Genomic DNA, 24,657 nt, shown 5'->3' with positions numbered 1-24,657 from the left:
AGATCTAATGTTTGCCAGTTGAAATACAGTATATTGCACAACTCAACAATTTCCGTGGGGTGTACTTATCTCGGAATCTATTGAAAACATTGACATGCAATTTATATGGAAGGTGGCCTCTAAATATTTTTTTTCATATGTTCAACTGCTCAGGTTTGTGGCAGGGTTACTTTAACATATACAAGAAGCATACCTCTAGGGCATGAGGTGATGGAAAGTGTACATTAGTCTCCATAAACCTGTGTAATTGCTTCACTACTGCATAATGGTGGGGCAAAGCCAAATTACACAAAAGAGTGATGTGGGTGTGCAATTACATTTTTTGATATTCAGGATCTCTCAGTAAGCTCCAGCTAGATATTCCTTGTAGAGTGCACTATATACTATGAAGGAATTTGAATTTTATCAGCAGATCCAAGGTACTTTTTATATCAGTAAAGACGGTGTCAGTTACTTCTTCCATTCATGATTGAAGAAATGTGTTGAACTCGTTTGTTTTAATGGAATGGAAATGATGCTGAAAGTACTCCTCAGAGATAAGTGTAGTGAGATGTGACAATTTTGTAAATGCGGATCCCCATGACTTCAAGGGAGGAGAACTTCAGCTCAATGTATTGAACTGTGTTTGTACATGTATATGTATTTGTAGCATACCTGCACTATATCCATTGCCTATATTCCCAAAAGAGTATGTATTTCACTTTCTATCCTCGTTTTCTATTATCTTCTACTGCTGCTATTGACAGCAGCAATAATTTATTACCCAGAAGATGCACACAGAAGTTCATGAGAAAGTTCAATTCCAAATGTATAGGAGTTAAAAGTAATTCTGTAGATAGAAGTTCTTGAGCTTGGCAGAGGCAGCATGTCAACCCACACACTTGACTGCATTTATTTTTGAATGGCATGTGACAGCTCAGTAAAGGGCTCATATGCTCTTCAATTTTCTAAAAGAAGTGATGGAAGAAAAAAAATATATGTGCATGGAGTACTGTGGTGCTCATTTTTTTCTAGAGCTTCTTAAACATATGGCTGGAACATTAAATCATTTTAATGTGGCGTCACTTGGGAAGAGCAGACAAATTAATTCTTTTTTTTTTCTGTGCCAGTGTAGTTGCCCATTATTCATATTTAACTGAGATAAGTGAATAGTTTCTCAGAGGTACAATGTGTAATCCATGTTCAAACAAATGTCTTTAGAAGTAATGATTTAAAAAAATCATACTCTGCATATGGATGTTTTATGAAAATGTATATTTTTTTAACTATTGCGTAAAATTTTCAAAATAAATCTGAACCCGGAGATAAGTAAAAAATGTCTAAATATAAAAGCCATGTGTATCCTTACTTGCATCTTAGTGTACTTTGTTTCTTCCAGATCTGTGCAATAGTTCAATGTATATCCACTTGCCGTCAATCGACGTACCGCTATGTCGCTTGACTTCAAGTGGTTGTACCAGTATGATAGCTGCAGGCATCATCCTCATACTGTTTTTTAGAGCTGGCTCGCTTGCTTGTAAGAGCAATTGGAGCAGCTAACTAGCCACTGGATTGCTGTTACAAACAGTGGGAGGGGACACACAACTCCCCCACCACCACTGGAAGACCCGAGCAGCTGGACACCTGAACAAAGCCGGGATCGGCTTTGATCAGGTCTCCACATCAGTAACCCAGAAGCGATAAACTGACACTACTTACGATTTACCCGAATGTCACCAGAGCTATTTAAAAAAAATAAAAGCATTTAAAAACATCAATCTTGGTATTTTGAATGCTTTTAAGTGCAGAGGAGGGATTTGGGGTCTTTTTGACCCCAGATCCCTCCATAAAGAGTACCTGTGACATGCCTATTTCTGTCACAAGGGATGTTTACATTCCTTGTGACAACAATGAAAGTGATCAAAAACAAAAAAAACAAAAAAATAAGGAACAGTATAAAAATAAAAAAATAAAATAAATAATAATTTTTAAAAAATGTACACACTCAAAGGCGAATGCATGCATCAATCCTGCACATGTGCAAACAGCGATCATCCCACATATGAGAGGTAAAAAAAAAAAAAAAGGAAAAAAAATGTATTTATAATTTTTTTTTTATATCTGTTCACACATGTTTTACCTTTCATTTCTATTTTAAACTGTAAGGGTTGTTTTGCAAGGTGAAGGTTTACATATGCCTTTAAAGTTAGTTTCCATAAATATTGATATGATGTTCAGGGCCATATTTAACCAATCAACAAATTGTGTTTTTTTTTTTGTCTAGTTAGTTCTAGTCTCTGCAAGTAGCTACATGCCTAATCAAAGAACATATATGAGAACTGTTTTTCAACATACATGAATTTGTAATGGTATACCAGTTCTGTCATCCAGACACCCCTGACAAACAGCAATGGGCAAGGAATTCTGAGTAATGGTACACTAATGAATTACTTTGCTTCTCCCTCATGTCAGCATATCCACTGTCAGCACAAATGCACACTCAATTATTTAATGAAAATAATAGATAACGGCATCAATTGGAACATGTGTGTGTATGGCAGCATTATGTCTAAATAGAGATCCCCCCCCCAAATGATTACAAACTTTTGAAGTAGTAAACTTGGCAAGTCCCTGTTTTCTGCAGTGCTCTTTACATAATTATCCATTCCAGATATTTAGGCCCCTTTCACACTGGGGCGGTGGGGGCGTCGGCGGTAAAACAGCGCTATTTTTAGCGCTGTTTTACCGTCGTTTTTGCGGCGGTATTCGGCCGCTAGCGGTGCAGTTTTAACCCCCGCTGGCGGCCGAAAAAGGGTTAAAACCGCTCGTACAGTGCGGCTATAGCCGCGGTATTGCCGCGGTATAGCCGCGCTGTCCCATTGATTTCAATGGGCAGGAGCGGTTTAGGAGCGGTGAACACACCGCTCCTTCACCGCTCCAAAGATGCGGCTGACAGGACTTTTTTTACCGTCCTGCCAGCTCACCGCTTCAGTGTGAAAGCCCTCAGGCTTTCACCCTGAACAAACTGCATCTTGGTATTACTTTCAAGCAAAATATTTTTCACAGGGTTAAATGGTAAAACATGTAAAATGCCACATGAAAAATGCAGAGGTGATAATGTAGCTACATTTTCACATCAACTTCTGACTATCTTCCAAGTGGTGTGTGTGTGTGTGTGTGTGTAGTAACTGAGTCATAGTACTATTCAGCCAGGGGAGGTGCAATTCCTGATCTCACCAGTGGGTGTAGATTTGGGTAAAAATTGCAATCATAGCTTCTTGAATTGATGGTTTTTCACTAAACAGAAGGGTTAGAGACACATCATGGAGTTCATTTTAAACTTTAGGTCTGCTTTAAATGACAAAGCTTGCTGCATGCAAAGAGAATATGTCTTACTTGTAGCTTGTAATTTGACTTATTTTGGGAAAAGGACTATTCCCATGTGTAGTACAGTACTGAAAATTTTATAAACTGAATAAGCATGCGAGCAAACCAAACTAACGACTCAGAACCTTCTTAATTGATACAGCTGCTGACACTGATCATAATCTCATAAGTGCATAAATATATAAAAACAGTTAAAATGCCACGCTATATTAAGATTACCAATGTGATATGACGCATATAAAATGCATGAATATCTTATTGCAAACTATGCATGATATCAAACATATTAAATAATAAAATAAAAAATGTCTATTGTGCTGGCAAATTAAAACAATAACAGATGAAAAGTGCTGCACTATATTGACACATATATATGACATATATAAATAAAGTGCATAAATGACTTCGTGCAAAATGATAATATCAAACATATTATATAACAAAATAAAAAATGTCTATTGTGCTGGCAAAGCAAAATCCTGTGATGGTGCTCCAAAGTTGACAAGGTGACAACAAACTTGTGCTCCCCCCCCCATGTGAATCTGCTCACCTCAGGGCGTTTGACCACACACCAGTATGGTCAAAAAATGCCTGTGAGAGTGCACATGCGCGGGAGCTCCAAGATGACCGCTTAAGCCTGGAGCTCTGCATCACCCCGGAACCCATGGTGCACACAGCCCTTCTCACGGCCACCCAGGACAGTCACCAACGGGACACCCCAGCTCCTGAGACCCCTGTGCACACCCCTGGATGTCCAGACCGGCTGCCTGCCTCCCTCTCCAACCTCAACAGAGTACCTGCTGGGCCATGCCACGGAGGACTACACCCTTTTCCAAGTCGGGCCTTCTCAAACCCACCTGCCACATCCCCAGGCTTCCCAGGCCAGGACTGGCTACACAGCCAGCGGACCTATTTCTCAGGCTCTCTGACCTCCTAGAGATGGGACTAGCCAACACAGCGGCAAAAATCACAAGAGACATTAAATCTGATTTTCTAAACCTGGGATCCAGAATGGAGGACATAGAAAACAAACTGGACATTACGGTTTTCAGAACCAATCAGAATTCAGCCCACATTCAGGTCCTCCAAGACCAGCTCGAAACAGCCCTTTCCAGAATTGATGACCTGGAAAACAGGTCCAGGAGATGTTACTTCAGAATCCGGGGCCTTCCTGAGACCATCACGGGCATTTCCCCTGCAGTCCAAGAGCTTATCAAGGTTTTAATCCCTAACACCCCCATGCACCGCCTAGAGTTGGACAGCGCTCACAGGGCCCTGGGACCCCCCCATAAAAGATGGAACCCCTAGGGATGTAATCAAGAAGCCACACTTCTACGCTATAAAAGAAGAAGCACCAAACCAAAGGTGACATGCCAGGGTCATCAAATACAAATCTTTGCAGATCTCTCCCCCTCAACAATTCAAAAGCAGAGAGCTCTCAAACCGCTCCTGACAGTTCTCACACAACAGGACATTAAATATCAATGGGCCTTCCCATTTGCAATGAAAATTACACTCCAGGGCAAGACACACTCTTTTTCAAACTTGCCATATGGCGAAAAGCTCTACCTAAACCTCAAGCTCATATCACAGGAAGCATCCATGGACTTTACCACCACATCCGTAGGCTCTTCCAAGCATCCATCTCCAGCAAGCCCGGTCTCCCCGTCTGGAACAAAGGAAAGACCAAGAGATCCAAAGATGGCAGGCCTCCCTAAGACTGCAACTCGAGTCAACAATTTTCCTACTCTCATTTGTTCTCCTCTCCCAAGCAAATTACAGGACATGACAAGTGTATCTCTATTGTCTATAAAACTGTCCTAAGTGCTGTCAATCTTCATATGCTACCTTCAAGGCCCTAGACATTGAGAAGTTTAGAGCTCTACTCAGGAGGTTTCCTGACCCCCTCAAGCAGAGCTCCAGGGGTGCCGGGAATTCAGATTTTCCCATGGCCTGAGGAATAGTAATTTTACATGCATTCAGGGCCCGAAATTGGCAGTCTCAGTGCCTTGAGCATGCTTCATGCTCCTTATTTTTTCACCCAATGTTCTAATAATATGATAATATTGGTTATGTTTAATTTTTGCTACTGTTTCACATAAAAGTAGGGGTCACCTCCACCTATGCCATAGTAGCAGCTTTCCTGTTTCTGTTGGATGGGTTGTCGGCCCCCATTATGGGGCAGCCAATTTTTTTCGGTAGGAGTTTGGCAGGAGTGTTCCATGCCAAGCCCGATTGGTCTTCCTAGAAGGCACTTTTTCTTGATTTGTCTACTATCCTCTCTTTCTCTATCTCTAACTCTCCATTTTTTATAGCCAATCTACAGGTTGTGATGTGTACCTGGTTCCAGACCCGGATCAAAATCCGCCATACGTACAGAACTATTTCCAATGGAAGAAGACAGCAATGGGTAAGTTACGGTAGTTTTGACAGCATTCCACCCCTCTCTTCTCATGGCTGACTCAAGCCCAACAGGGACGAATTTCAGGATAGCTACACATAATGCTCAGGGACTAAACTCCCCCCCAGAAATGAAGGAAAGCATTTGAAAACTATCACTCCCTCAAACCAGACATAGTTATGCTCCAAGAGACACACTTTCCGACCCAATACAACCCAAAATTCCTACACGCATATTACCCAACATTTAACCTAGCGAATGCAGAATACAAGACCAAGGGGGTAATTCTCCCCGATCACGGACTACAGAGACCCAGAGGGAAGAATCCTACTAGTAAAGGGAACTGTGGAGGGACATTTATACTCGATAGTATCTTACTACGCCCCCAATTCAGACTCTCTTCCAAACCCTGAACCCTCTCTTGAAGGGCACCGTAATTTATGGAGGGGACTCAAAAGTTGCCTTTGAACAGGGGCTAGACAGGTCCAAACCCCCTATGGCTCAGTTGTCATGCCCCACTAAGGCAAGTATCAAAATAGCCATATTCCTTAACTCACAAGGCCTTGTTGACATTTGGAGGGAACTGAACCCCTCAAAATGAGACTATACTCCATATTCCTGCCCCCACCAGTCCTATGCCAAGATCGACCATATCTTAGTTTCCCCAAGCCTCATCCCATCAGCTCACAAATCAACCATCATAGATACAGTCTGGTCAGATCACTCATTGGTAACGCTTTCCCTACATAATACACTTACAAAACTACCAAGAACGCACTGGCGACTTAGTGACCCCATCAAAACTAAAGAGATAGATGACTCCTTAAAGGAATACTTCAGCCTAAATGATGTTGACGATATTTCCCCAGAGATTTTGTGGGCAGCCTACAAAATGACTATTAGAGGCAAAAAATTTCCAACTGGTGACCCAAATCAAGAGAGAGCGACAGATAGACATTATCAAATTAGAAACAACCTTTGCAACCCTAAAGGATAAACATAAGACATGCCCAACTAAAGCCTCAATAGAATAGTTAGACACAGCTAGATTAGAGCTCAATCTAGCTCTCATGGCTAAAGCGGAGAAACACATTCGCTGGAGTGGGGCCAAATTCTGCTGTCAGAAAGACAAAATTGGCTCTTTGTTAGCATCTAAACTTTCACCTCGGTACCGCACTTATACCCTCCCCGAAATTAAGTAGCAGGACAACCCCCTACAGCCAATCCAAACAAAATACTCAAAGCCTTCCATGACTTAAAAGCTAAGCTCTACAGCACAGCCCCTATGGACAAGTGCCCAATAATCTCTAACTTCCTGAAGGACCTTCCCTTACCGACTCTATCTACCGAACATAAAAATTTGTTAGAGGCAGCCTTTTCAGTTCAGGAGATATTGGAGGTCATAAAAGATCTCAAGAAGGGTTCAGCCCCCAGACCTGATGGTCTTTCAGTACCCTATTACAAGGCCTTCGCTGGCACTCTCACCCCCTACATGGCGAAATTTTTCAACGCAAAAAACCCTAGGCTCTCCCTTAGACCCTCAACTCAACACTGCCTCTAGCTATATCCAAACAGGATGTTTGCTTGGAAACAACCCAGGGTCTCCTTCTTAGCAGCCAAACAAAAGATCTTGTGGATTATGTCCCAGGAGAAGTTGACTGGCATCCTAACAAACACATCCTCTACATTTGAAACTATTTGGGAACCTTGAGCCCTGCACGTGGGCATTTCTTTCATACCTGGAATCCAGGTCTAACAAATAGCCGCTATCATCTAGCTAATACCTCCCTTCCTGTTGATTGGCTCTTCCCTTTCTCTTCCTTTCTATTCGAATGTGCAACAATTATCCTCTCTTCTCTCCATTTTCTCCTACGCTATAGTCCATCCTAACATACAAAGTGAACTCACGGGTTTGTTAACTAAATTAAAGTATGATAAGCAGTCCTTTCCACTAGGCTTGAAGGTTTGGTTTTAGTGCTTTTCTACCTTCCACAAGGCTCATCGCTTCTTCGTGGATTGTTGGGGTGGTCCTCCGGACACAGTAAGGTCCCATATGGGGTGCCGGGAGTGCTTCCCCCAAAAATCCCACTACATTAACCAAAATGAGAGAGGGCTTTTTAGGGTTTTCGAAGCCAAACCATGTTTTATTGTCTTACTTTTATTTGACATATGGTTTCATATGTAATCACAACTGTTTCTCATTGCTTCACTGGAAATAGTGCATTTCATGTACTCTTGTATTAAACAAATAAAAATCTTTGAAAGAAAAAAAGCCTGTGAACCACCCCTGGGTTCTATGTGAATGAAGCTCTTTGGGATCCTGAGATATCCAATAAGATGTTCCTCCTGGTTCACAGGCGTTTTTTGACCAAACTTAGGTGTGCAGTCAGACGTCCTGAGGTGAGCAGATTCACACAGGGGGAGAGCACAAGTTTATTGTCACCTTATCAACTTTGGAGCACCATCACAGGATTTTGCTTTGCCAGCACAATGGACATTTTTTATTTTATTATTTAATATGTTTGATATTATCGTTTTGAACTGTCATTCATGTTCTTTCTTTCTTTCTTTCTTTCTTTCTTTCTTTCTTTCTTTCTTTCTTTCTTTCTTTCTTTCTTTCTTTCTTTCTTTCTTTCTTTCTTTCTTTCTTTCTTTCTTTCTTTCTTTCTTTCTTTCTTTCTTTCTTTCTTTCTCATATCACATTGGTTATTTCAATATAGTGCAGCACTTTTCATCTGTTATTGTTTTAATTTGCTAGCACAATGGATTTTTTTTTTTTATTATCTAATATGTTTGAAATAATGCACGTTTTGCACTGAGTCATTCATGCACTTTCTTTATATGTGTCATATCACATTGGTTACTTCAATATAGTGCAGCACTTTTCATCTGTTATTGTTCAATTTGCCAGCATAATGGATATTTTATATAATATATGTTATTATGTTTAATATTATGCATGGTTTGCACTAAGATATTCATGCATTTTATATGTGTCATATCACATTGGGAATCTTAATATAGCACAGCATTTTATTTGTTTTTAAGTACTGAAAAAGCTGCTCTCACCTCCAGTGAAAAAAAAAAAAAACCCTGCAAATAAACCTTGTCCTATCATTAAAATATATTTTAAATATATAATTAAAACTATAAATATACCATCTAATGGCTCATAGGGCAAGGTAACTTTAAAGTTACCACAATTTGGGATACAATTCTTAAAGTTGAACTTCAGCCAAACATAAATAAATAAATTCATAAAAAAAAATAAAAGATAAAAAACAAACACCTTTGGCAGCAATATCCCCCTTTAAGCCAGAGCTGATCAATGCAGTACTTCTTTCCTGCCACTAGGTGCCCTCTATCTTCAAGGTTTAATGACAGCCAGCATTATTTAACCCACTCCCTCTGTGCCAAAACTTTCATAGACAGTTCTGATTATTATTGAACTGCACAGCGCTCAGTGGAGCAGTAAGGACCGCTGATGGAGAACAGGATTGACTTGGGAATTTTGAAAGTAATTTAAAAAATGACATTGTCTTCTGCTTTAACTTGCCTCATGATAAGAACAAGTTCTGAACAATGAAAAAAAATAATTTGTGTTACTTTTGTAAAATTAAATTCAGTTCCCATCCTCCATTCACACATAAACCGTGCATAATTACTGATAATGTTATGTAACTTGTTCTGGATAAGTTGCCCTAAAATGGAAAGATACTTGATCCTAATCAGTGGATTCAAGCATCAGACATGTACTTCATGGTACACTAAGTAGTTCTGAAAGCCATCTGAAGGCAATATTCAAGTGTCAGTAATGGCTGCATTTGTAAGAAGACATTATTATTCACTTTTGTGATTTGTTGCTCTGGCTCGATGGGTTTTACATTAGGGAGGTTGAAATTCTTCTCTGAATTCCCTATGTTCATTTGTTTCGAGTGGTTAAAGATTCATGGACGTATGCACAGGAACAAAGGAAATCAGAATGGCACGTTAGGAGTAGGACTTTCCCTCCAGCATCAGTATCACAAATGAGAACACATTTTATATCTTAAAGTGCAAATGTGGTGTACTTTCAGTGAGCACCTACTTTATACTATTTTTGTAATGTTTATCTAAAGGTCATTTTTGAATGTGACTTTCATATTTTTACTTGCTTGCTGTGCCTTATTTTAAAATTGGTATTTATTACAGAGATTTGGAGACCCCCCCCCCCTGACTATGTGTATATTACACTATGCAATCAGCATCCTTGCCGAATGACTATAAAGTTAAAGCTGGTTACAGCATAGGTCTTACAGAGAGTGTATTCAATGAATAATTATGGGTAAAGCCCAGCACACACAGACTGAACACCAGGCGGCATTGGCCGCGTCAATAGTAACTGTCCACCATTCAGCCCGTGTGTGCTGCAGCCGGTCCAGCAGCAGCTGGCTGTTTGGCTGGCTTCTGTTGAAGGCACATGACTGAAAAAGGTCTGCTGATTGGCTCTTGATCAGCGCTAACTGGAGTGTTCTGGCTGAGGACCCCTCAGAACACAATAGCACAGCAGAGGAGATGGCTATACTAACATAGTTATTACAGCGGCTCCTCCTGAGCTGTCGTTTTTTTTTTTCATTCAGCCCTGCTGGATTGAATGAAAAAAAAAAAAACTAGTATTGTGTATCAGGCTTTAGACCTTCTGTCAAATTTTTGTTGCTGTTTGTATCTCCATTGGGAAGACTTGCCCCTCTATTTATACGGGTGACCATTGCCATTGTGAAAGAAAGCAATGGGAAAATCTTTACATTTTAGAGTTGTCTTCTGGACAAGAGGAAAGAGGAAATCCTCCAATGGAGATATCTGTTCCATGGACAACTGTCTAATAGGGGAATTCCCCTCACTTTGGGATATTTCTTTAACTTCCTGTTGCATCACTAGAACCCAATCCCCCAATAGTACACAGACAAAAAAAAACAAACAAACTGACAAGTTAACCCTTCTATACCCTATCCAAAACAAAAAAAGTCATACATACACTTTAAAGCTGAATTCCAGGAATTCAGCCACTGTCTAAATTCTGCTGTCTTACTATGGATTACGTGCATGCCACCTTGTGGACGCATCTCCTTCACTATACTCCCAGGACTCTGATTGGAAAGATGCTGCTCTCTCATACAGCAGCCAATGTGTCCGCCCCTTCCCTCCCCTCTGCTGCCCATTCACAGAAAACTTTGTATTTTGTGAATGAGTTCACATAATACAGTGGAGTTGATTTACTAAAACTGGAGAGTGGAAAATCTAGTGCAGCTCTGCATAGAAACCAATCAACTCCCATTTTTTTTTTTTTTTTTGTCAAAGCTTAATTGAACAAGCTAAAGTTAGAAGCTGATTGACTACCATGTACAGCTGCACCAGATATTTGCACTCTCCAGTTTTAATAAATCAACCCCAGAATGCTCTCTGATTCGGCAGGAGAAGGGGAGGGGCGGGCAGTTTCAGAAACTGAGACTAGAAGGTCTAGCATCTGGGTGCCAGAAGTATAGTGATAGCTGTGTACTCCTGGCACACATTAAAAAAAAAAAAGAAAAGAGATAAGTCCACAAGGTGGCATGCACCTCATTGGACTATTAATCTATAGTAATCCAGATCATTTTAGAAAGTGGCTGAATTCTTGAAGTTTAGCTTTAAGCAAGAAGCACCACATTTACAAAGCACATAAAAAACATAATATACTAAAAACTCACTATACACAGAAACAGAGTTTTTTAGGCCAAAGTTCAGTCAAATGTTTTACTTTTAGATAGTGTATATGAGTCTTAGAACCTCTTGTAATAGCAATCTGAGCAGCTAACTAGCAGCTCAATTGCTATTACAAGAAGAAGGATGGGACGTCCACCCCTCCCGCTGCCTTCCGCGGCTCTCTCGGGCTCTCCCGTCAAATCAGGAGACCAAAGCTACCAGCTTGCACATCTGCCAGCTAGTCAGAGATCCATACAAAGCTGGGATCGGGTCTCCACTATGGTAACCCAGAAACGATGGCATGACATCACTTCCGTTTACCCGGATGTCAACTGCCCCATTTTTTGAAAATCAAAACTATTCAAAAACACTGATCTTGGTGTTTTGAATGCTTTCAAGGGCAGAGGGATTTGAGGTCTTATAAACCCCAGATCCCTCCATAAAGAGTACCTGTTACTGCCTATTGCTGACACAAAGGATGTTTACATTCCTTGTGACAGCAATAAAAGTGATATTTTTAAGTATGTTTTAAAAAAAATATAAGAAACAATTAAACAATTAAATTTTAAAAAAGTAAAGTGCCCGTCTCCCCATGCTGGTGCATAAAGGCGAACACTCACGTTGCTCCTGCACGCATGCAAACAGCGATCGTCTCACATATGTGAAGTATCATAGTAACTTCAGATCATGGGCAGTAATTCTAGCACTGGACCTCCTCTGTAAATCTAAAGTGGTACCCTGTAAAGGCTTTTAAAGCATTGCATATGGATAGTAAAATTTACGTTGTTTGTCGCCATTGCACGGACGTGCACAATTTTAAAGCATGCCATGTTTGGTATCTATTTATTCAGCATAACATCATCTTTTATATTTTACAAAAAAATGGGTTCTGTATTGTGTTTTTTGCATTCAACTTCAAAAAAGTGTATTTTTTCCCCAAAATTGCATTTAAAAAACCTCTGCCCAAATACCGTGTGATGTAAAAAAATTGCAAAACCCACTCATTTATTCTATAGGGCCTCTGCTTTAAAAAAATGATATAATGTTTGGGGTTTTTCTAGCAAAAAACAAAACTGATTGTTACATGTAAACAAAAAGTGCCGGAAAAGGCCTGGTCTTCAAGTGGTTAAAATGTGAGTGAAGGCCTAGTTTAAAGCTAAGCTTCAAGGAGATAAAAGAAAAAACACCATATCATGCAGTTGTCTGTTATTTAAAAGAAAATGAAATGTATTTCTACATGATACTAATACAGGCATACCCCACTTTTAAGTACACAATGTTGGGATTCACACAGATGGCTGACTGGCAGCTGGCTCAGCCACTCAGCGTGGCGCTGAGAGCCTGAGCTAGCCACTCCTATCCCTTCCCTAGCCTGTCACTCTAGTGGGTGGAAACTCAGAGAAGACTGAGAACTGAACGATCAGCCATGTGAGTGCTCAGTTCTCAGGATTAGAGCAGATTAATGCTGCAGCCATATACAGTAGGTGAGTATGTATGTTTGTTTTTGTTTTGTTTTTATCCACACTTCTCCTTTAATGTAGTATTAAAGCACCCCTGACAGTGTAAATAGTTTGTCTTATCCCTCTAACTGATACATCTGGAAGAGAGCCTGTTCTTTTGAACAACAACAGATTTACTGGCTGGATCACCAGATGAAAATAAAAGAAAGAAAGCCTAAAAAGAAAATGAATGCACCCATCACATCTAAGAACTGGTAAGCTTCAATATAATAAATGTTTGATTTTGGGTTTAATACTGCTTTAAGCTTCAGTACAAGTGACTTCTGGTGCTGGAGAATTTTGGAGGGGGGTGGGGCGCGCCCCTTCAGGTCCACACTCACCCTACAGCAGAGCTACCCTGAAATATCTGACGCCACAGTTTCTGTCTTCACCCAGTCTTCTTTTCAGGTTTTGAATGGCCGGGAAGCCGGAAACCAATGCCAATTCGCTGGTATTGCAGGGTGGGAGGGCTCGGGGCTCAGTGCTCTGCGCCTCGAGGACAATATAAAACTGGCCAATTGGGGCCTTGGGATGTGGTCACATGCCTGTGAGGGGGTGATGGACCTGGAAGAGATCTATTGGTCCGCCGCCCCACACAGTGCACAGCCACACAGATGGTGCGAGCTTTGGGATGGTGCTGCAGGCTGGGGGGTGGCGGCGCCCCTGCAGCCCTTGTGGACCGGCCGCCACTGTTCAGTACATCATTGCAAGGGCATTTAGACGACTACCCACATCCATATCCAGAGGAGTAAATGATGTATGATACACAAGGTGAGGTGGTAGATACGTGTGATGACAGCAAGGACAATGATGGTTCTGGGAATGGAGGGGAAGTTGAGTTGGGCAAATAGTGAGTTCAAGCTCATTTCTTTACAATGCTATCCCTGGAAAATCACTGAGCTTTACCCACAGAACATTTTCTTATTTACAAATGTGTTCTGATAATGAAGTTTTTATTCAGAACTGCAATGGCAAAAAACAGGATTGATTTTGGCGTGCCCAGGAATTCATCCAGTTTAATACTTGCACACACTGTATTGTTAAGATTAGACAGACAATCCAAACAATAATCTATATGTTGATGAGCCATTTAATGAAACCAATATTATTTATGAAAAAAATGAATAGCGTTTGAAGAGGAGAAAATAGCTTGGAAGTGAATAACTGCAGCAAAAAATTAATGCATGAATTTAAATCCTCTGTCAAGTTAATTACATATTATCTAGATAACTGCTATCAGCAAATGGCACAGTGACTTGTTAGCAACGAAATGTGAAAAGACTTCAGAATTACATTGCAGGGATATTAACTCCTAAGTAGCTCTGAGCTCATGTAATGACAAAAGTCATATGAAAAATACTTGTTCATTTTTTTCTGATAACACTTGCACTGAGCTGATACTGAGAATTACATTCTAGAAAAACAAGCACCCAAATCTGATGAAATAAAATCTTTACAATGCAATATCTCTTAGTAGGTTTAGATTTATTACATAGGGTACTTTACTACTAGACTTATTCACCAATTGTAAATTGTAGAAACACAAGACATCTATTTTCAACACTGTTGTCCGAGCACAGGTCTCCTTAAAGTGGTTGGTGTAAACCTCAGACATTAAATATGGCCAAAGCATATCCCTTTATAGTGTGTACTTAAGTAGTATAAGCAGAAGCTCTGCTGACTTCCATCATCCAATCCTGTGCAAACAAAAATGCTGTTTTTTTTTTCTTGCATGTGATTGGGTATTCTTTGTAAAGTGAAACGTTACCTCATTTACTAAGCTCTGGAGCAATTGCAATTGAAGAGTGCCTTTAGTAAATCAACCCCTAAGTGTAATTTCTGTCTGCTGCTTCGTTCCTTTGCTATCTGCATGAGTCACTTGTGACATGTTTTCCTGACACCAAGAGAAAAATGGTGACAAGGAAGGGATCTCCAGCTGATTGACAGCCTCAGCTCTGTTCCTGTGAGCTTTGTGCAAGGAGGTGTGTCTCTTCCCTCCAATCAACTCTCAGAGCTCTCCTCACTGAGTTCCACAAAGTGTAACTTCAGCTCTCCGCCCTTTTTTTTCTGAACTCTCAGACAAGCCTTCAAAAATGTTGCACTTTGAATGCACATAGAAAAGAGAAGACCGCAGGTAAACAGGTAGGAAGATTTGTTTCATCTCTGTGTATCACCTAAGGCCAGTCACTTTACTGGGTATATGTAAGGGTTTACAACCACTTTAACCACATGCCGACCGGGCCATAACCGAAAGATGGCTACAGCACGGACAGCTTAACCTGGGAGGGCGTCCATGGACGTCCTCACAGAATCGCACTCGCGTGCCCCCTGGGGCACTCACTCGGCAATATCCGTGAACGTCGGGTCCTCCGGACCCGGCACGTCACGGAACGGGGTAAAGGGCAAATGACAGCGGCCCTTTACCATGTGATCGCTCTGTCCAATGACGGAGCGATCACTTGTCAACAAACCGGAGCTTGTCCGGTGTAGCTCCTCCCCTATCCTCGCAGCGATTGGTACAGTGTGTGAGGAGAGGAGGGAGCCGGGTGCAGCAGCACTGGGGGCGGTCTCTGGAGTGCCCACAGTGCTGACCTGTGCCCATCCATGCTACATCCATGCTTCATATGTCCTCATATGTGCCCATCCATGCTACATCCATGCTTCATATGTCCTCATATGTGCCCATCCATGCTACATCCATGCTTCATATGTCCTCACATGTGCCCATCCATGCTTCATATGTCCTCATATGTGCCCATCCATGCTCCACCTATGCCCATGCATGCTACATATGTGCCCATCTATGCTCCACCTGTGCCCACGCATGCTACATATGTGCCCATCCATGCTCCATCCATCCCTGGATCATCCATGCTCATTCATTCTCCATCCATCCCTGGCTCATCCGTGCTCCATCCATCACTGGGTCATCTATGCTCCATCGGTGCTCATCCGTGCTCAATCCCTGACTCATCCATGCTCCATCCATCCTTGGCTCATCCGAGCTCCATCCGTGCTCACCCATGCTCAATCCCTGGCTCATCTGTGCTCCATTCATCCCTGGTTCATCCATGCTCCATCCATCTGTACTCATCCATGCTCCCTCCATCCCTGGCTCATCTGTGCTCCATCCGTGCTTATCCATGCTCCATCCATCCCTAGTTAATCCATGCTCAATCCGTGCTCATCCATGCTCCATCCGTGCTCATTCGTGCTCATCCATGCTCCATCTATCCCTGACCCATCCATGCTCCATCTATCCCTGGCTCATCCATGCTCCATCCATGCTCACCCATGTTTATCCATGCTCCATCCGTGCTCATCCATGCCTCATCTGTGCTCATCAATGCCACAGCAGTGCTCATCCTTGCCACAGCCATGCCACATCAGTTCTCATCCATGCTGCATCCTTGCCACTACAGTGCCCATCAGTGTCTCACAAAAGTGTAATAGGTAGTCAAATTAGATTTGAAATGTATGTCCCTGATGGTGCTCCCTGCATGTTGGGTCTCTGTATGTGGCCAGGCTGTGGAAAAGTCTCACACGTGTGGCATCGCCATACTCAGGAGGAGTAGTAGAATGTGTTTTTGGGTATAATTTGTGGTATGCATATGCTCTGTGAGAGAAATAACCTGTTAATATGACAATTCTGTGGGAAAAAAAAAAAAAGAAAAAAAAATCTTCAAACTACAACTTTAAAAAACTCAAAATGCCTCTTAATAAATACCTTGGAATGTCTACTTTCTACTTTACAGAAACACTGTGCATCCTTAGCTCCGTTTCAGGGCCAAATTTAGACAGAGATTCAGCCCTGATTCATCCCTGAATCGGAGAATGGGGATGCACAGCGTTCCTGTGCTATCCACAGTCGGTTCCAGTGTGAACCGAGCCCTAAAAAATAAAACGCTCAATTATCAGTATGATGCATTTCGTATTTTCTTGGTTTTTAGTAATGCCAACATTACAGCCTGACAGTATTGTAAATATGCCACAGCTGTGGCAATTTTAAAGTGATTGTAAAGTCTTGTTTTTTTTTTTTTAAATAACAAACATATTATACTTATGTCCTCTGTGCAGTTGGTTTTGCACAAAGCAGCGGATCCTCCTCTTCTCGGGTCTTCTTGCTCCTTCCTCGATCAAATCTTGAGGAGGGAGCGGGGGTGGGGCTGAGCCACGCTGTGTGTGTCTGTGGACATGTGGTCATGTGTGCTCTTATAGCAAGTGGCTTGATATTGAGGCACACTTAGGAGAGCAGAAGCGGACAAGGAGAAAAGGGGCCACTCAGTGCAATACCACTGCATAGAGCAGGTAAGTATAAACCTTGTTTTTTATTTTAGGAAAAAAAAAGCCTTTACATCCACTTTAATGGTTACCTCTAAAATCAGCCCTTTAAAGTTAAACTCAGGGCTGGAGCATAAATACTCCTGCAATTGGTACTGCTGCACTGATTACATTCTTATTAAAGTGGATCTTCACCTTTGAAGGAAAAAAATAAAAGTCAGCAGCTGCAAATACTGTAGCTGCTGACTTTTAATAAAAGGACACTTACCCGTCCAGGGATCCAGCGCTGTCCTCACCTAGGGCAGTTCTTCGCCAGTTTTCCATTTCCTGGCACAGCGATGTTTACTGTGGGTGCTGTGACTCTTTGTGGTTTCACAGCTTTGTGAATAGTCCCTCAGCCTTCTGAGACACACCCCCTTTCTAAGTCACAGGTCCCAGAAAGCTGCAGGGCCATTCACAAAGTGCACATTTGTGCAGGGGCTTCTGGGAGGGATTAGAGTGGTGCCCTCTGCCGTTGCTGACCAACTACAATCACTCTGATTCATCCCAAAAGCCCAAAAGAAGAGCAAGAATGGCAGGGATTTTGAATCCTTGGCCTGCTACACCAGCTGCATGAGCAGTGGGGACCCAAGGGTGGGGAGGCTGTACGGTATTAGTTCATCTCTTTATACTTATACTTTTACACTTCATTTCCAAAACATGCAACCCCTCAAAGCTTAGCCTAGTGTTAGCATAACCTAACTCCTAAGCAAAGCTCTAACACCAATTAATCCCTATTCTGTATACTTATTCCTCTTCGCGCCAACATGAAAACCACATACAGCACCAAAACCCAGAGCCAGAAGCAACCAGCCCAATCCCACCCCATGTAGAGAATGCAGTGATGTGATTCTGATTCGCAGGACTTCTGGTACAGGTGAGGAGGGGGTTACAGCTTGGACCTGAAAACGACATGACAGAGCCCAAGCATATGTCTCTGACTGTTCTGGCAAAGCCAGGTGGCCACAGAGAAATGAACACAATCAATCAGCAAGCACTTAACAGTGTGAAAAACATTGTTGCATTGTTAGGCTGAAAAAAAAACAAAAACATTTCGTTCAACCTTACTAATAAAATCTTAAGGTTTACAATAATGCCTTAAAATATGTACTCACTAAGTATACACAATTGTTTTCTGCTATGCAATGTCAAATAAACTACCTCAGAATAAATTTTCTCTTCACAGCCTTTCGAGGTTTAAAATCTTTTTTAAAATTCATGTTTGATGCTGATAAGTTCGTGCGTGTGGTCTCTAAGACATTAAAAACAAAGAACTATTGTGAGTGCTATTAAACAAATAGAATTTGGTAATTATCAAAGCTCCATTGTTTGAAAAGTAACTGTATTATCTTTTCGAAAACACATAGTTTGCTAATATATTATGTATCTGTCAGAAAAAAATACATATCAGATTCTAAATTCCAATGTATCATCATCACTATTGTCATTACAAAAGAATGTGAGCCTGCCATAATTTTCACTTTGTGCATTCCAATTAATCTGGAGCTTCATAAGAAGAAAGAGTCCCTGAGGTATTAGGACTGCAATGCAGTGTTGCCATACTGTAGCACACAATGCATTGTCTAAAGCAGTAGGGGGCAACTTGAAAATAATAGGGGGCCTCAAGTACGGCCCCTGACACTTCCAGGGGGCCACACATAAGTAGTGCATTGGGTACTTTGTGTCAAATTAGGCAGCCCATTCAAAACTAATGGGCTGTAACACCTGAACATTTTGGTTCTGCTGCATTTTTCAATGTACCATGATGCATACCAAAGTGAAAGTTTGAGCTATTGGTGACCACAATAATAACTCTCTGGGCATGCTGGGACTGTGACGGCATAAGGGGGCGTGGTCATCGGGTGATGACCACGCCCCCTAAAACGTCACAGTCCCAGCATGCCCAGGGACTGTGACGGCATAAGGGGGCGGGGTCACCGCCTATATAAGTCAGAGCAGAGCGCACAGAGAGCATTCCAGCCGGGGAGAGCGTTGTGTCAACATCGGAAGAAGAGATGAAGAGAAGAAGCGGCGAGACAGCGGCGACAAGACAGCGGCAGCAGACTGGGCCCCTCGCTGGCAATAGAGCTGGAAGAAGATAGCGGCGGGGCCCGGGAGAAGAGGCGGAACACCGGGAGAAGTCGGAAGAAGATACCGGAGCTGCCCAATAAATTAATTTTGAAACCTGTGTACTGTGTTTTTTTTTTATTGACACTTCCCTAGGTGAATGGGTAGGGGTACCATGTACCCCATACTCATTCACATAGGGTGGGGGGGCCGGGATCTGGGGGCCCCCTTATTAAAGGGGGCTCCTGGATTCCGATAAGCCCTCCGCCCGCAGACCCCGACAACCAACGGCCAGGGTTGTCGGGAAGAGGCCCTTGTCCTCATCAACATGGGGACAAGGTGCTTTGGGGTGGGGGGCCGCAGCGCGCCCCCTCCCCCAAAGCACCAACCCCCCATGTTGAGGGCATGCGGCCTGGTACGGTTCAGGAGGGGGGGGCGCTCGCTCGTCCCCACCCCCATTCCTGTCCGGCCGGGCTGCGTGCTCGGATAAGGGTCTGGTATGGATTGGGGGGGACCCCCACGCCGTTTTTATCGGCGTAGGGGGTTCCCCTCAAGGTCCATACCAGACCCAAGGGCCTGGTATGCTCTTGGAGGGGGAACCCATGCCGGTTTTTTATTTAAAATTTGGCGCGGAGTTCCCCCTAAAGATTCATACCAAACACAGTGCCGGGCATTGGCGGGGATCCAAGTCGGATCCCCGTTCATTGAAAGTCGGACACATGCCGGCTTCATGTCGCAGGGCAAAGTCGGATCCAAAGTAGGACGGCTGTCGCGTCGCACCAGTGTGAACCCAGCCTTACAGAGCTTCCCAAACTGATCTTAACTCTGTCCAGCTGGAAGATATTCTGGACTCGAGCTCTGTAATTTCTCTCACTAGAAGGATCCTTTCATTTATGGAGGAAAAAGAATCAGCCAGTCTAGGGATGCTTCATTCTAGTCCCATAACATCAACAAGAAGAATTGGAGAATCTACAGATGGGATTTTTCCTACAGATTTGCTGAAATAGTTGATGGCACGTTGTGACAGACTCACCCGCGATAGAGGCTTTTGGAGGGGACTGAATGTGAGCCTCTTGCCTAAAGATTATGGGCCTTGGCATTTGGGGTACCCTTGAGGTGTTGTTACTTTGGCTTCGGGTCCTTGTCCCCCAGGACACACAGACTCTGGGGACCCTGTATTTGCCATAGTAGCAATAGTGACTGAGTCATACTGTTGGGACTCATACTGTGAGAAGATGCTAATGTCATCAACTCCACTCACCTGTCTGATGTCAGCTATAATGTGTTTAATGAAAATGAGTTTAGTCTGGCTTACCACAGGTTCTAAGGGTATTCAACTCATTGTTGTTTGTTCTAATTAACCCTGTATTGATGTTTATGGTAATGTGTGTTGAATAGTCAATGAGCTAGGAGACGTAGTCACCTAGGCTGTATAAAGAATTAGATAATTAGCTTATATTAATTAGGTTACAGTTGTATTGTTAGAGGAGGTTCCAACGGCATATAAAGTCTTGTAATTTTGATTCTAAATAAAACAGTCCATGTTAGCATCTAAGCAAGTGTCGCCTTGTTTTGTGCTCAGAGCGGTTGGAATATCTGATATCTGTATCCAGACTACAGGGAAGTGGTATACTGACGGAAGCACTCAAGCGGAGTGTGGGACGTTCCGTGACACACATTATTTCACAGATACAGGAGGAGGCTTGGATTTATACCAAATGCTGGCCTAGAATTAAGCACAGCACAAATACAAAGCTCCTTTAGGCACAGCAACCCCAAAAAACACACCCAGTCCAAACACTGTGGAAACCAAACCATAACGGAGAAAAATGACTACAAGGCAACATCATTAAGGTCCAAGGAAAGAGTGTGAAAACGGATACACTAAACCAGGCAAGGAGCAGACATAAATTAAGTTTCTGCTTACTTGCAAGAAACTGGTACCAGCTGGTAGCCTTTCCCTTCCCCCTTACATTTCAAAGGCTGAAGCTCATGGCCCAAGCCCAAGTTCTTCCCCTACTGGAGTGCCTGGTGTCTTGTGTCAAAGAGTATACATCTCAATATGGCCTGAAATGCAGGTGATGTACTTGCCTTCCCTAGGTGGGGGGAGCCTGGCTCTTGCTGAATATGGAGCTGTGAAGAGTGCCCCAGTCAGCACCTACACTCATCAGGAGGCTGGTCAAGGGACCATAAGAAAAACAATTGCACAGCTACACTTGCCACATAAAAAAACTACCAAGTGGTAAGCTTTAAAAGAGGGGTGTAGGACAACACCCTGAGAGCCTACCTGACACCTGAATTCCAAAAGTACATTTCCTTCCAGAGTAAAAACAACAACAGGATAATTGGTACAACCTTATAAAATCCACAGTGATTGTATTTTTAATGCCTCTGGTGGGTGAAGTCATGCCTTCTCAGATACAGTCCTGGATAGACAACTGGGGGAAAAATCTCTTTACAATTTAACTGTAAGTTACATTATATGTGCACTGTATATAGACATATACATACATATAATATGGTATTAGTTTGCAGAAGTCTAATGCCCCGTACACACGGTCGGACTTTGTTCGGACATTACGACAACATGTTGGCTCAAACTTGTCTTGCATACAAACGGTCACACAAAGTTGTCGGAAAATCCGACCGTTCTAAACGCGGTGACGTAAAACACGTACGTCGGGACTATAAACGGGGCAGTGGCCAATAGCTTTCATCTCTTTATTTATTCTGAGCATGCGTGGCACTTTGTCCGTCGGATTTGTGTACACACGATCGGAATTTCCGACAACGGATTTTGTTGTCGGAAAATTTTATAGCAAGCTCTCAAACTTTGTGTGTCGGAAAATCCGATGGAAAATGTGTAATGGAGCCTACACACGGTCGGAATTTCTGACAACAAGGTCCTATCACACATTTTCCGTCGGAAAATCCGACCGTGTGTACGGGGCATTAGGCATTTGTGAAAAAACATGTATAATGGCAATGCTTTAAACAATGCCATAAATAGTTTTTAATCAATAAAATCCCTAAAACGTGCATCAAATGGAAAAAGAAAAGGAAATTAAATCAATAATGGTGTGCCCACCTTTTGCCTTCAACACAGCAGCAATTCTCATAGGTACATTTTCATGCAGTTTATAAAGTTTCTAGCATGGTAGCTCACTCCAAGCATCTTGACACAGTTCCACTACAAGTTTTTCACATCTTACTTGCTTCTGTATCACAAAAAAATCTCAGAGAGACTTGATGTGATGACGTTAAGATCAGGCGTCTGTGAGGGGGATACAATCTGGGACACAAATTCCTTGTTCCTCTTTGTTGCAGATAACTCTTTATGATTTGACCATATGTTTAGAGTCATTCTCATGTTGCAGAATGAAGATGGCATTATTCAGAGGCCTCCCTGACAGAATTGCATGGTGGATAAGAATTTGCCTGTACCTTTGAGCAGTAACAGGGCCAATAATTTTGATGAAATAACCAACTTCATTTGCAGAAATGTTGCCCTAAACCTGCAGGGAACCTTTGTCATGTTTTTAATGTTCCTTGCAGAAATGAATTATTTAACTGTTCTCCATTGCTTCAATGGACAAATTGCCTTCTGGAAAAAAATGTAAAATTTTATCTCATCAGTTCAGATCATCTGCTGCCATTTTTCTATACCCTGGTCCTTATTTTCTCAGGCAAAGGTATGGTGTTTGGCTTTATTTCAACCTCAAAGACATGGCTTTTTGATCACAGGTCTTTAATGAAGACCACTTCTGATAAGATTTCTCCAGACTGTAGATGGGTGTAACAGCATCCCATTGGTTTCTGCCTGTTCTGAGCTGGTACTGGTACTGGGCCTGGGTATCTTTTTAGGTCAAAGAAAAATACTGTAAGCTTGATAAATTTCTTGAGTGCTGCACTCAGTTTCTGTGGTCCACAGCCTTTCCAGTTTGTTTAGTGTGCAGAAGAGCTTGGATCGCACATCTATTGATACCTGTCTGCTGCAACATTTCACCTTCAGAGAGACCTTGATGATGCAGAATGGCCATTTTGTGTCTTGCTTCTTTGTTCACTTTTGCCATGGTGCAAGTTTTGCCATATGTTTAATGCCCCACATTTTTAATAGTGTTGTTCCTTGCCCAGTTTTTTTACTATACCTAGCTGTTTCTATTTCAGATAGTCACTTTTGTTCAACCTACACGTTGAGGCTTATATATTTAAATGGTTGAGAGTCTTCACGCAGTAATATGTGTGAATATTTGCTTCAGTTATCCAATCACGTATAAAGCAAATTCCTGTTTACTTATTTCATCTGCATACAACTGTATAACTGGAGTGAATATTTACACAACTTATTGTGTGAAGATTGTCAACTCCTTTAGTAAATCAGCCCTTTATGTCACTGATAATAACAATCAGTTTGTTAAATTTGCCTAATTAAGCATTAAGCTACATCACTACAAAGCTTTTTTAAATATTATAATTAATTCTTTATTTGTATTTTTTAATTCTAATTATTATTTCTTTATTTATAGTTTTCGAGTCATACAAGAACACATTGTAGCCATTGAACTACGCAGATATGGATGTCAGACAACTATAATCTGAGATACATAAAAGAATAATAATACAAGTCAGCATCCATCAAATACAAGACCAGCATTCTTAGATATGTGGAAGAGAACAATAACATTTGAAAGCATGAACTCCATAAGCTCCAAAACTAACTGATTGAAATGCATCCCATATAGTCATAAGAGCAAAGAAAAAGAAGAAGAGGGAAGCTGAAAAGGAGTAGAAAGAAGAGAAAGGTCATGATTGGGAAGGTGACAGAGAAGAGGAAAGGAGGGGGGTTGAGAGAAGGGAATATGTGTGTGACAAAAGTTAAAAGAACCAAGAACATCCCAGCTGAAGCCCTGGAATTTCCAAATGACTCAGCTTACTAGTTATGGCTTGAGATCTCAGTATGTCTCGGTATTTAGGTGAACACGTAAATTCAGTCAAGAAGAACCACGTTTTATGGAAATGATCTTCCCTGTGCTTGGCTGAGTTCTTCCATTCATTTTTCATTAATCTTAGCAAACCACGGACTGATGGGAGAAACCACTGTTTGTTTCCAAAACAATGGAATACATGTCTTTGCTTCAATGGGTAAATGTATCAATAGAAAATGCTTGTAGTGCTTCAGTGACATAGGGGTTAGGTGAAGGAGGAGGGTAGCAGTGTTATCTGGCATTTAGACATCCATTAATTTTAAGATCCAGTATTTAAATTTTGTCCAAAAGCCCTTAAGAT

General features: G+C 41.9%; 1 protein-coding gene across 2 annotated transcripts in view; it reads right to left on the bottom strand.

The window, feature by feature from the left end:
* Positions 1-24,657, bottom strand: part of RALYL (RALY RNA binding protein like) — a 1,862,755-nt gene that overhangs the window by 120,510 nt on the left and 1,717,588 nt on the right. The window lies entirely within an intron of this gene.

This window comes from Aquarana catesbeiana, linkage group LG05 (genome assembly GCF_042186555.1).
Source record: "Aquarana catesbeiana isolate 2022-GZ linkage group LG05, ASM4218655v1, whole genome shotgun sequence".
Lineage (NCBI taxonomy): Eukaryota > Metazoa > Chordata > Amphibia > Anura > Ranidae > Aquarana > Aquarana catesbeiana.
Note: the sequence above shows the minus strand (reverse complement) of the source record. Positions and strands in the feature narration are given on the sequence as shown.